The sequence below is a fragment of the Triturus cristatus genome, chromosome 2_1, assembly GCF_964204655.1.
Source record: "Triturus cristatus chromosome 2_1, aTriCri1.1, whole genome shotgun sequence".
In the NCBI taxonomy this organism is placed as follows: domain Eukaryota; kingdom Metazoa; phylum Chordata; class Amphibia; order Caudata; family Salamandridae; genus Triturus; species Triturus cristatus.
In genome coordinates, this window is record NC_140581.1 from 388428736 (window position 1) to 388441725 (window position 12990).

General features: G+C 49.7%; 1 protein-coding gene across 2 annotated transcripts in view; it reads left to right on the top strand.

Moving 5' to 3' along the window:
* The window catches only part of LOC146865355 (uncharacterized), a 131470-nt gene that overhangs the window by 29491 nt on the left and 88989 nt on the right, over nucleotides 1–12990 (top strand). Inside the window, exon 2 of one of the 2 annotated variants that reach the window (XR_014970091.1) lies at nucleotides 4055–4495. The exons of the other annotated variant lie outside the window; for it this stretch is intronic. The gene's annotated coding sequence lies outside the window, so the exon portion shown is untranslated. Of the gene's footprint in view, nucleotides 1–4054; nucleotides 4496–12990 lie in introns of those variants that run through there. 2 annotated transcript variants of the gene reach the window in all.

Sequence of the window (12990 nt, forward strand, 5' to 3'; positions counted from 1 at the left end):
CAAAGAAGAAAACGGGAATGAAAGATACGAAATTCATTTCATTTCTGGATCATTGAAGGCGGTGTGTACGGAGCAAACAAAGGCTTGTGCAATAGCAGAACATGACTCTTCCAGAAATCTCAAACTTTCTTACCTAACGTTTTAGAAGCTCCTCCATTTTTGCATTTTCACGCTGGCTACTGCAAGTATGTTGGGGGAGGGAATGGGTTGGGATACGTCACTGTTATAATGAACAAATATGAGGTACATTTAGGCCTAAAAACGGGCTGACAGAGCCTGCGATATCCCATGCACCTGGTGGGAAAGAGACCCCCGCCTCACAGTGGCATGCTCTGCGTGTGGGCAGCATTCACTGGGACAACACAGAGGGGGAGGGGCGGGATATCATCTCGTTAGTCAAACTCCATTTGTATCGCACTGTGGAACCTACATGTATCGGAGTAAGTCTGACATTTGTTCCATTTTATTCTCTGCACTGGAAATAGAAGGCTCGCGCGGAGAGATCACAGCATTCGCCCTTATTCTGTGCCCACAGATCAGAGAGAACACGCTGCTCGTCTCCTGCCCACCACCAGGAGCAAGCACCACGCTTCCATCGCAGCAAGGGGCGAAAGGCCACTCTCAGTCCGACTTATAAGACGCACACAGGGTGTATGGAAATCAATATACAAATCAAGCAGCATGAATGCCCTTGCTCACCTGCTTCAAACCCCCAACTGCTCAGAGCTAGGGGCGATGCCAGAAACTTTCACAACTCCTCCAGAGCGGACCCCGTGCCAGCGGAGGTCTGCGTAGATCTCCTTATGAAGACCGCCCACCCCTCTACGGCCCACTTTCACATTACAGCTCAAGAGACCCAGTAAGAGCCTGAGGTAGGACACGTACTCATGTCCCAGGGGCGGCAGCCAGCGCACACAGAGTACAGTAGCGAGAGCTGGTACAGGCAAGGTGCCGGGATGATTTTGCCAACTCTGCTCTAAAAGTAATAAAAAAATAGAGAGGAGTGACTTACCCCGCTACAGCCCGAGGAGCAGCTGCAGCTCCTCTGCTCCCAGCTCCATCTGAATACAAGCGGCACTTGTAAAAAAAAATTTAAAAAAAGGACACGCCACAGCGAATATGTGCTTTAAATTATCGCGCCTGTGTCTGTGCACGATAATTGAAACCACATGGGCTTTGGTGCGCGTAACAGACACCAATAGGCCATGGGCGGAGCAATGCGCCCACCTTTGGCCTATTGCGTGGTCTGTTTAAAAAAAAACACGCACTCAAAGCCCAATCACAGAAGACCAAACTAAAAAGACACGCACAAGTGTGTACAATTCCAGGGTCCATTTCAGAACCCCGGACAAAAGGACTCTCGCTACGCGAGCACTGCTGCACAGTGCATCGCTAGGCGCAAGACCTAAAAACATAGAACCTGATTATAAATGACAACCTGTTATACATTCACAGGTTCTCAGCCACATCGGAATATTTTAAAATTACAATTTCCTGCCATTCTTCACTCCTGGCCATAAGATACAAAGTAAGCATTTTAGAGAGTACCCACCATCACATTGGGTGCTATATAGTTAGACTGGAATGTTTGGTGTCCACTATCCTTTTTACCTCCAATACTATCTTCTTTACATTCTATACATCCTTTCCATTCCTTTCCCTTTATTTTCTCCCCCTTTTCTCATATGAATTCGTAATTCATGTTTCAGATCTCCTCTTCTAAAAGGAATATAATATGCTTATTTTTTATGTGTCAGTTAAATGATGTAACTTAAACATATAGTTCGCTATCAAGAATGGAGAGCCGTCAGCTAATACTTTGACAAAAAGTCGCAATTAATACCCATTGTTAATTAAAAGCGATAGGCACAATCAAATATGTGCTTCGGGGGCTTGCGTTTTACTTTAGAGCGAGCTACACCCAATCTTATAGCCAGCTTTATGGATTCCACTGACATCTGGCAGTAACAGCACCAGTCGCGGCTGGCACGACGGGCGGCTGGGGGGATTGTGCGTGGAGGGGTGAGATGGGAGGGGTTTTATAAAAATTAAAAAAAAAGAATCTTCCACCGGGCCCTCTGCTTTCCTGCTGCCACAGCTCTCCTCAGGAAGCAGCCACCTACGGACAGCTTCACTCTCCTCCACCAGTCACAATGCTGCAATGGCAGTGTTGTGATTGGTGAGGACTGTGCCCACCCGGGTGCCTAATTGGAGGCCATTTTCCCTAAGTAGGCTGCATTCAGCCTATATAGAGAAAATGGAGAGTGCGCATGACAGTGGGCTAGCCATGCCTCCCCTTCTTTCCAGCAGACCCGCCCACCCTACCGCCCACAACCAGGCACTTCTGCTTTCTCGCAGTGCGAGAAGCAGAAACATAAAATAGTAGTTTTACCATTTTATGTTTCTGCTTTTCGCACTGCGAGAAAGCAGTGGGGCAATGCCCCTCCGCCCTAACGAAGCAGCTGCCCCTGCAAATAAGGGTGAGAAATGGTTGTTAAAGTCCAAAAACATACAACTTTGTTTCGCCTCTTTTGCAATAGATTCTGCTGATCGCTGCTCTGGCTGTACAATCACAAAGCCCAATTCCACACAAGGGAGGTGTGAGGGTCACCGACCACCAGTAGGTCTGCCCCCCCGGGCAGATTGGGAGGGTGGCGCAGTCCGAGAACTGCCATTTTGTATTAGGCTATATATGCAACACAATATAGCCCAACACTATATAAGGGGTTAAATTGGGATCCCTGCCACCATTTTAGGTTCAAGTGACCTGGAAGCAGGGAGATATCTGTGGCAATTGTCTGGTCTTAGGCGTTTTATTTCCACTTTATGTGAAAGTTTATATACATATAGGAATCGCCTTACTGTTATTAGAGAGACGTTACCTGATTCCCGAGTTGGGAAAGTGATGTGGTGTCTTCGGGAGACCAGGAGGCTTGATCTCGTGGTCGGAGGGGAGGCTGTGGTGTTGGTGGCCCACCAAGCTCAGCAGGCATCAGTGGGTGTGGTTTCGGTAGTGGTAGCATGCTCACCATCTCAAAAGTGGCAGGCAGTGGTGTCTGGGGAGGCATGGGTACGTGGGACGGGCCACTCTATGTCCAGGAGAGCAGCCCCTTGAGGTGCGGCTATGACGGGAGTGGGGCCATCTGGCATGGCCTGGGCCTCGGCTACAGTGGGTGTGCACACATGTGGGGTGTTTGGTGGGCAATACACGGCAGCAGTAAGAGATCGTGACCTGGGCATCAGTGTTGTTGCGGCTACAGCAGCGGGGACAACGGGTGCCCAGGAGGGAAGCACAGTGGCCCCTCTGCATACACTGTACGTATTTGGGGTCGCTAAGAGCAGGAGTGGGCAGAAGTGGGTGGTGTCAGCTGAGCCGCCCGCTTACTCTGATGTGGGGTGGGCAGCGTAAGACTAGGCAAGTAGCATACGCTGAGCGGCTCACAGTGGGAATGGAATCAGCAGGCCTGAGGCAGTGGGAGGAGGGGTTGTGGAGGGACCATGAGCCACTTTCAAGGTTGAAATAGACCCCTTATGTAAACAGCAGGAGGTGAGGTTTTTGCCGCCTGCTGAGACACTGCATTGGACAGATGAGAGTGACCAGGATGCAAGTGAGGTGCCAATGAACCCTGGTCCAGGCAGAAACCCAGCAGATTGGGGGAGGCTAGATATATTTAGGCACTGAGAGGGTGAAGTGAAGGGAGGGGATGGGGATAAGGTGGCGCAGCTGGATGCATAGTTGACGAAGGGTGGGTCCCTGCAGTGGAACAATGAAGGGCCCCTGGCCTGCTGTGCTGCAGGGGGGGCTTTGCTGGGGGTGAGAGGGGAAACCTTAGGTTCAGGGATGGGCCCCGCATCGGCTATAGGGGCGGCCCCTCTAGAATGGAGCGGTGTGGAGTATGACAGGGATGACAAGCTCATGGAAGGTGAGGATTTTGTGCATACTGCCATACGGAGGCCCCTGGGGGGTGGGGAGGATGGGGGAGCGGGGGCGTCCTTGTGTGGGAGAAAGATCACTGTGATTGGTTGTGTCAAGATTTGTTTTCTTTTCCTGCAGGAACGTCAAGGACATGCAGCAATATCCACTACCTCCCTTCACCATCCATAGCACCCAATAAAGATCAAAGTGCCAAAGGTGATTCGGGGAAGAAGGGAAACAAAACAAGGGATAGAGGAAGTTCCTTCACTGGACTATTCGATAGCTTCGGACCCGTCAGTATAAAAATAAGCTAAGGAAAGAAAACAAACAGAAAACAGGTCAAATACCGAGCAGAGCAAAAAGTACCCTGTGTTTTCCTAATCATTCTTTCTGTAGGAGCTTACTTCTTACCTCACGCTAAAATTAAAGAGGCTTGCTGTCCCTTCTTCTAAGGTTCATTTTCAAGGTTCTAATAATACTCTGAAACACAAGAATAATGGCAAAATCTCTAGTCAGCTGTGAAGAGGAAAATATCTGTTGGAAAGAATATATAAATTGGGACCCACCTTAAGGAATGGTTTGCTGATGTTTGTAGTTTTTACTAATGTAAAATAAAAAGGTAAACCTTAACTTCAGGTTTGTGTTTCCCTCTCTTGCCTTCCAGAACTGTAATATGAAAAGGACGGATTCCGCAGTCGCAGAACAACACAGGTAAGTAAATAGCAAATAAGAAGTAACATAAGTATAAACCGCACCAATGCGCTGGTACCGTAATAACGTTCTCTTCTTTGAGTATTTCTTGGCGGATTCCCCTGCTGGTTACAACATGTCCTCATTCACATGGATTTCCAGTCCAAGAAGCCCACCAACGGAGACACCGTGAGGAGAAACTACGTGAGCCGAGGAAATCCCTACAATGAGAAAACCGCCGGTGAAGATGCCAAATACGTGAGACATACGCCGAAATGAAAAGGTCCCCCAGGGTAGAAGCTGCAACGCTGACGGGGACCTTCTGGAGGTAAAGTTCGCAGGTAAGTAGTCACAGATACTGAGGTTCAGGACGCTGAGGCGCGGAAACAGGAAGAGCGCGAAGCGTCTTGTCGCTACGGGAGGTCGGGTTTAAACATACGCCCGACCTCCGTGCAGGCGCTCTGCGTCAGCCGCCATTTTGGTAGTTCTTTGCTGACGCACCGATCGGGTCGGGCTGACAAGCCGATCCTGACAGGTTGGAGGGCATCAGGGGTACAGATGATATGTCAGAGCAGGGGCAGGGAACCAGCACACCAGTCCTGTCATCTTTCTTACAGATTTTGGAGCAGTGCAGATATCCCGGAAACAACGTTTACAACGCTGCTGTTACCACGCAGGTAGGTAACAACGCGGTTGTTACAGCGACCGCATTGTTACCACGCGTGGCTTTACATCGCAAGTCATTTCTACGACTTGCACTAGGTGGCGTGCAACACCAGGGAATGTGTTAGATTTTAAGTCCAACACATTCCCTGCTGTTGCGCTAACTGGAGTAGGAGTAGTAATTTATACTATTCCTAAGTCCAGCGCGCCATCTAGCGCAAGTCGTAGAAACGACTTGCGATGTAAAGCCACACGTGGTAACAACGCGGTCGTTGTAACAACTGCGTTGTAACCCACCGCGTAGAACTGGCTCACGGTGTAACGTCATACATTCCAGATATCCAGACTCGGTAGAGCTGGGAACGACTCGTCAACACCGAGGGGAAGAGAGGACTGGTCGCGGCGTGGTTCGCCTGACATCGCCAAGGGATCCCCACGTGGCCGAAATATGAAGGTCCAGAATTACTTTCTTGACCCCTTCGGCTGGTAGGTGTAGGACGGCCTCCCCTACATGAACTGTGGTGTGCAGATGAGTAGCGTTGGCAGAGCAGCAGGGACGGGTTAATTCAGCCCCCCCTGGATGCCACATGTTGCACTACAGCTTCGACTTATGGGTCGGTTTCCAAACAGGATGTGTGTGCGGGTCCCAGTTGGGCAACATGGCAGACCAGCTAGGGGTCACAGTACTAGACTATGAGGGGGATTGCCTTGAAGAAGGCGAATTGCGGGACGAGGAGCCAGGGAGTTTTGGGGGAGGCTCAACTAACCAAATGTCAAGTGTGTTACAGGCTAACGCAGAGCGGCTGACTAGGGTTTTGGAAGTGGAGAGGCCCCTGGCGAGGCAGACTGAAAAAGATTGGGACTAACCTTGGCGCCAGGTAAGGCCAAGGGCATAGTAGAGGGACTAAAGATAGTATCCACAGGCATAAATGCAGGTGGCATGCCAGGAGACGGGAGAGCATATTTGTGTATGGGGAATTATGTGATGGATGTGGGTGTGGGCAACAACGAACAAGACAGTGCCCATAGTAAGCAAAGCAGAGCGAGCAAGACAGAGGATGGTCTGGTCACAGGGGGAGTGGTAGGGGAGCAGAAGAGGCAAAGGGGAACAGAAAGATGGGCCAGAAAGTAAAGAACTCAAAATAAAAGAGGTTCCCCTAAATGGGTGTTACCAAGCTATTAGGGCTAATCTCATGTAAGCCACAAACGAGCGTATTTGGAAGGGGAAATATGTGGAGATGCTTAAACTCTTCCATAGAGAGGTGCGCTCTAAGGAGGGTTCAAAAGAGGAAGAATATGAGCTGACGAAGCGGCCAAAATTACCCCTCACAATAGAAAATTAGAGCACAACATTTTTTACTAACGCCTGAGACCTTGAGACTAATTGGAAGGAGCGGGATTCCAATCTCTGTCAGCACACCATGAGGGGCTGCAAAACTGGGCAAGACCATTTTTATAGCTGGGCCGTGCCACCAGGGAATGGGTGGGGGTGACAGCAAAGGCACTGCCAGGGTCAGGGGGCACCTGCTGGGCTTTTAACAAGGGAATGTGCACTCAGGAGTACTGTAAATCCCGACACAAGGCCTCAGAATGTGCGTGCCGACATCCCATTGTCAACTGCTTTGGAGAAGGTAGTGACTACCAGGGGCAGGGTTCAAGGCAGTGGCAACAGCATGGGGGCGGTCAAGGGGTGCATCAGCGGCAGCAATGCTCTGAATCCCGAGGCGGAAGGATAGCTCTGGGATCTGGGGCAAAAGGCTCATAATCTAGGTAACCCAACAGGTTGGAGTATGGGCTGGAGTGCTATGGGTGTCCAAAAGAGGCAAAGATGTCACAGGAGAGGTTTAGTTGGGGCTTTTGTTTGGGGCACGAGGGTCTGTGGGAGCGGTGGTGGATGCATAATTTGCGCTCAGCCAAGGAGCACAGAAAGCCGGTGCAGGAAAAATTGGAGAAAGAGGTCTCTGAGGGCAGGATGGCGGGACCCTTTCATTATTTGCCGATTGAGGATTCGATCATTTCACCAATTGGAGTGGTGCCCAAAAAGAAGATGGGTCAATTTAGTTTGATCCCGCATTTGTCCTGGCAAGAAGGAGGGTTAGTGAATGAATTCATTGCAGAGGAGATGGCATTGGTGTCGTACTCCTCGGTTGACATGGCCATGTCACTGGTGGTGACGGCGGGCCCAGGGGCATTGATGGCAAAGTGTGATGTGAAGTCAACTTTTTGGCTGCTTCCAGAGCACCCTGATGATTTTCAGCTCTTGGGCATACAATTTGAAGGCAAGTGGTTTGTGGACAAAGTATTACAAATAGTATGCTTCATATCATGCACCCTGTTTGATTGCTATAGCTTGTTTGAGCAGTGTCTGTTTTCATGGCATACAGGCCATCAGCTGGTAACCCACCACTTAGATGATTTCTGTTTTGTGGTAGCACCCGGTACGGTGGACTGCCAGCCTCTCCTGGTAAGGTTCCAAGAACTGCTGGGCTGCCTAGGAGTGCCTTTGGTGCTGGAGAAAACAGTGGATCTGCAAACAGAGCTATCATTCCTGGGCACTGAAATTGATTCTGAAAGAATGGAGGCCAGGTTGCCACAGGAGAAAAAAGAGAAGATGCTCTTGTTGACTGGAATGGTAGCAAGGGAGAAGGTGAAGGTGAGGGAGGCTCAGGTACTGTTGGTTCACCTGAAGTTTGTGTGCAGGGTGGTAAGGGGAGAGGACTTTATGCAGGAGGTTGGGGTGTGCGCTCTCCAGTTTTTCCCTACCTCATCATCATGTTAGGCTATCAGCAGGGGTCAAGGTGGACCTTAGAATGTGGTGCTTTTTCTTGCAGTCATTCAATGGCATTCCTTTGGCAAGGCAGAATGACTTGGACTGGGACATCCAGATTTTCTCGGATGCATCTGGGGAGCTAGGTTTTGGTTTATATTGGCAGGGTAGATGGTGTAGATGGTGAGCAGAGCCATGGCCTAAACAGTGGGGCAATGTGGCAGGAGGATAGCCTTCTTTGAATTGTTTATTTCGTTGGTAACAGTGACACTGTTGGGCGAAGAGTTAGCACACAGGAAGGTGCTCTTTCGAGTCGACAATATGTCAGTGTGAAAGGTAATGAATCCACAGTCTGTCAGGGACACGTAGGTGCTGAGGGTTATTGTGAAGGGCTGCTTGCGTTATGACATTTCTTTCAAGGCGCAGCATGTGCATGGTGTGGACGATGACATTGCAGATGCTTTGTCTCATTCATAGTGGGGGAGATTCTGTGGGTTGGCCAAAGATGCCAACAGAGACCGAACACCCATGCCAGAGAAGTTGTGGTTAATAGGCTGCGACGGATGGTACAACTGGTGGTAAGGTCCCTTGCTGAGTCGACACGGATAGCGTACGTCCAGGCATGGAAGAAGTTTCTAGGATAAGGAAGGAGAAGAAATGGTTGTGGGCAGAAGACGTGATTCAATATATTTGAAGGTTACCATTACATAAAACTTGCTGGAATTACTTTTATATGCAAATTGTTATGGGTTACCCCCCAATAGTGGGTGAATTGGGCCACAGGATGCTGGAAGGCTGGGTGCAGGAGCAGGGGGAGGTGGGGTGTGCTCAGAGGCTGATATCTTGGAACTTACTTTGTAGGGTTTTGCACCAGATGCCGGGGGTGTGCAGGGATGCATTGGAGACTTGCTTGTTTTCCACCCTTATATTATGGCTATTTTTTGGGACTTTCCTAGTGTCAAAGTTGCTGGGGGTTGGGTACTGGTAGTCAGGAAGATGATTAAGTCTTGCAAAAGCCAATCCACAAAATACCCTTCATTTCGTCCTTCACATACCTCTTTCACCAGCTTGATCAACATCACTTCAGACAAGGCTTTAGCAGAATGCAAATTCTCTGCCCACCTAGCTTCCCTAGGACCACTATAAAGTAACTTAAAACCAAACAAAAACCCTTTGTGCAGCAATTTAGCCTAATTAGCATACACACCCTTTCCCCCTGCAGAAAGTAGCCTCACTCCACCTGACACACCCCGTTTTTGTGAAGCAGGGTCAGACCCTCCTTGAACATGTTGTGCGGAGCTCACAGGTGCACCACAGTGTGTAACTGGGTGACTGCCATTGCCCTGAAAACATTCATGCCTGAAGTCGCACTATTTATGAATCCAGTATCCTTTATTGTAACTCCAACAGATACCTTGCCCTCCCTGTACTCCAGGTGTTCTGTTTGTTGTACCCACCACTGGCTAGGTGGGGCACCACTGAAAGGGCCAGTAAATTAGCACCAACCCACTTGCCATGTAAGTCATGGCCACAGGTTTACTTGGTGCCATGACATTGAGCCAAGGATCAATTTTTCAACTCTCCCCACTTTTCTTTCACATCTGTTGACTGCCTCACCCTAAATTCCTCATCAAAGCAGACACATATCCCTTAAACATTATTTGAGCCGTTCATAGGACGTCCTTTCAATGAGAGCAATACATCACTCTGGGTATTTCTTTCAGTATATGCTGGCATAGATTAAAAGGCTGCAGTCAAATTCTCAATGGTCACTCTCCGCTGCTGTGCCAGCTCATAGTCCTTTTTTTTTTATCCTTCTTTTGCTCTTACCTCTCTATGTAAAGCCTTAAAGACCTCCATAAATTCCCCTTTTCAGATCCTCTCTTTCGTCACTGTAATCAGGTGAACCCACAATGGCTTTGTAATACCCATGCAGGACAGCTTCTTATAAATGACCACCTTACTCTCTGAATTTTCTTGTCCTGACTCCTTCCCCTTCTGCTTCCCTCTTCACTACACTCCTCTTCTCCCTTTTTCTCATCCACCTTACCAGATTTTCCCTCTGTGATCCCTGTGGCATCCTTGGTTCCAGTTCCCTGATCCACCACATATTTAATTTCCCCCAAATTCACTGTTCCCTTTTCTTCATTATCTCCCTCGGGCATACAGAACGTACCACTCTGTTCCCTTCCATTTTTCTGTTAGCTGACCGTAGGATTGGGGCCCGCTCCGAAGCTGTCCACCCAGACATGGTTGTACGTCTCCTGCAGACATTTCTTCCTCAATCCTGTCTTGTCCTGCAATACACAAATCCTCTCTTTGTTACCTCTACCCACCCTCCGATCATTCCAAAATCATTAAAAAATCCCCCACTTCCTGGCCTATTATTTTGCCCTCCTCCAGCTCCTCGTCCTTCTCTTGGTAGTCCACCTCAGTTTCATTCAATATAGTCCCCCATGGACCTGCTCTAACCTGTCAAGTACTTGTGCTCCGCTTCTGTCCACCACCAACACTACCTGTGCAACCATCACTCCAAATAGCAATATCACAGTCGTAGATGTGCACTGACCTACACAAGGGGACCTTCCAAAGCTGACAATGTTCCACTCCACGATGGTCCAACAATGCTATCCAGCTGGCCACACTAGACCAAGCCTTTGCTTCGTGCCGGGTCAAAGAAGCTGCATCAGACTTCCCTGGCTCACTTTCACTGCCTTCAAAAATGTTGTGAACGCCTGCCTGGCCCACTATGCCGCCTAAACACTGACTCGCATGACCTTGTGATTTGCTCTCTGCTTCCACATCTGACACCCATACCCACCTCCTTTTGCAAGGTCCCACTCCATCAGCCATCCATCCTTGCATTCCCCACCTAAAAGTGTTTGCCCCAGCCTGTGTTTTGCTTAAGTACATGGGGGCTCCCTTAGTGCCTGTCATTATTGTCCCTCTGAAGCTCCCCCATCCTCGCTAGGGGTAAGGCCTCTAAAATCCCTGTCAACCTTAATCATAGAAGCATCGCAACCTCCGCCTCCAGGCCGTATGGACTAATGCTGCTGAGGGCCAAAATCACCTGCCCCCAGCATGTACTCCCAGTCCAGATCCTCCAGAGTCCTTAGTCCACTTGGCCATGGCCATGTGCTTGTGAGGAAGCAATGATGCCAGAAGCCGTTCCCGCCCCCATGCTCCACTTAAGCGGCTCCTTATGGGCCCCAATGCCCCTGCAGCCTCACTGAACAACACAGACGTGTCAGAGGAACCACCCAGACCCGGGCCGACTCTGTCCTCTGATAATGTTTTGCCATCCTTTAGCAACTGCACCATGGCCCTACAGGGCCTGTCTGCCCGTGTAGGGCAGACACCAGCTCCTTCATGCCTCCCACCTGCTCTGCTGCTTTACTTGACCTTGGCTTTGGCCGAAACTGCACCACTACCCCTCCTGTTGCATGCCTCACCAGGCACATTGCCCGAGGCACCTATGTATGTTCAAGCACTGCTGGCTTAGTTGAGTCCACCCTCCCTGCCTCTTGGTTTTTTTCCCTGTGGATGTTAATGCCAAGTTTTGCTGCTATGTCTACCACATTGTCAGTTTTCTCTTGCATCTGAAGATGAGTTTGCACACACCTGTCAGCCTGATTATCATATCCTGATCATTTTGGTTGACCGCAGATGCTGCCTGACGCTGTCCGGCGTTGTTGCTGGGACTGAGGGATGGTAGAGCGGCAGCCATTGGGGAGTTTGGCGGGCTAGTTGTTGCCACGTGCAGCATAAAAACACATGCTGACGCCACCACGCAGCACCGTATTCCTGGAAGTGGATTGCGTTCAATACCCACCAGGACTGCTAAAGTGTTGTTTTAATCGCGCCAAACTTTAAAATGGCACTTATGTTTTAAATTGCTTAGTTTGCACATACCTGTCAGCCTGATTATCATATCCTGATCACTTTGGTTGACCGCAGATGCTGCCTGACGCTGCCTGACGCTGTCCAGCATTGTTGCTGGGACGGGGGCTGGTAGAGCAGCGGCCATTGGGGAGGTTGGCGGGCTAGTTGTTGCCACGTGCAGCATAAAAACGCACGCTGACACGACCGCTCAGTGCCGTCTTCCTGGAAGTGGGTTGTGTTCAATACCCACCAGGACTGCTAGAGTGTTGTTTTAAATGCGCCGAACTTTAAAATTGCACTTATGTTTTAAATTGCTTAGTTTGCACATACCTGTCAGCCTGATTACCATATCCTGATCACTTTGGTTTACCGCAGACGCTGCCTTTCGCTGTTCAGGGTCGTTGCTGGGACAGGGGGCTGGTAGAGCAGCGGCCATTGGGGAGGTTGGCGGGCTAGCTGTTGCCACGTGCAGCATAAAAACGCACGCTGACGCGACCGTGCAGCGGGCACACAGCTGGCGTGCCGAAGGCCCGCCTAGGCCAAGCCCGTCTGCACCCGTCCGCGTTCGGCCTAGGCTCAGGGCCAGTCCCCCTGGACCTTTTATGTCAGACCGTCGGATATACACCAGTGACACCCTCAAGAGACTGGACCCGGAAGGGGGTAAGGCGCGCTGTCCCAGATTTATGCCAAGCATTAAGCCAGAAGATTTGGCAGACTTTTGTATAAATTACCATTGGTCACTTACACATATTTTGGCGCTTCCTAGTAACCATCCCTCCAATCAAAAAGAGCGTTCCGGCAAGCAGGGAAATGTTCCTGAGTTTAAATGCTTACTTCTGAATGCCAGATCACTGATTAGACACAGTCTTGAATGCTCTCTGTTTATAGAGGAACATAATATTATGATAACGTTCATAACAGAGTCCTGGACGGATAACACGTCAGGACCAGATATTGTTAAAGCCTCACCCCCAGACTTTCTCTGCCATATGTTGGACAGACCTCTAACGAGGGGTGGAGGGCTGGCAGTCATCTATCATAAAAGCCTAGAGCCCTCATTTGTGACAGCCTC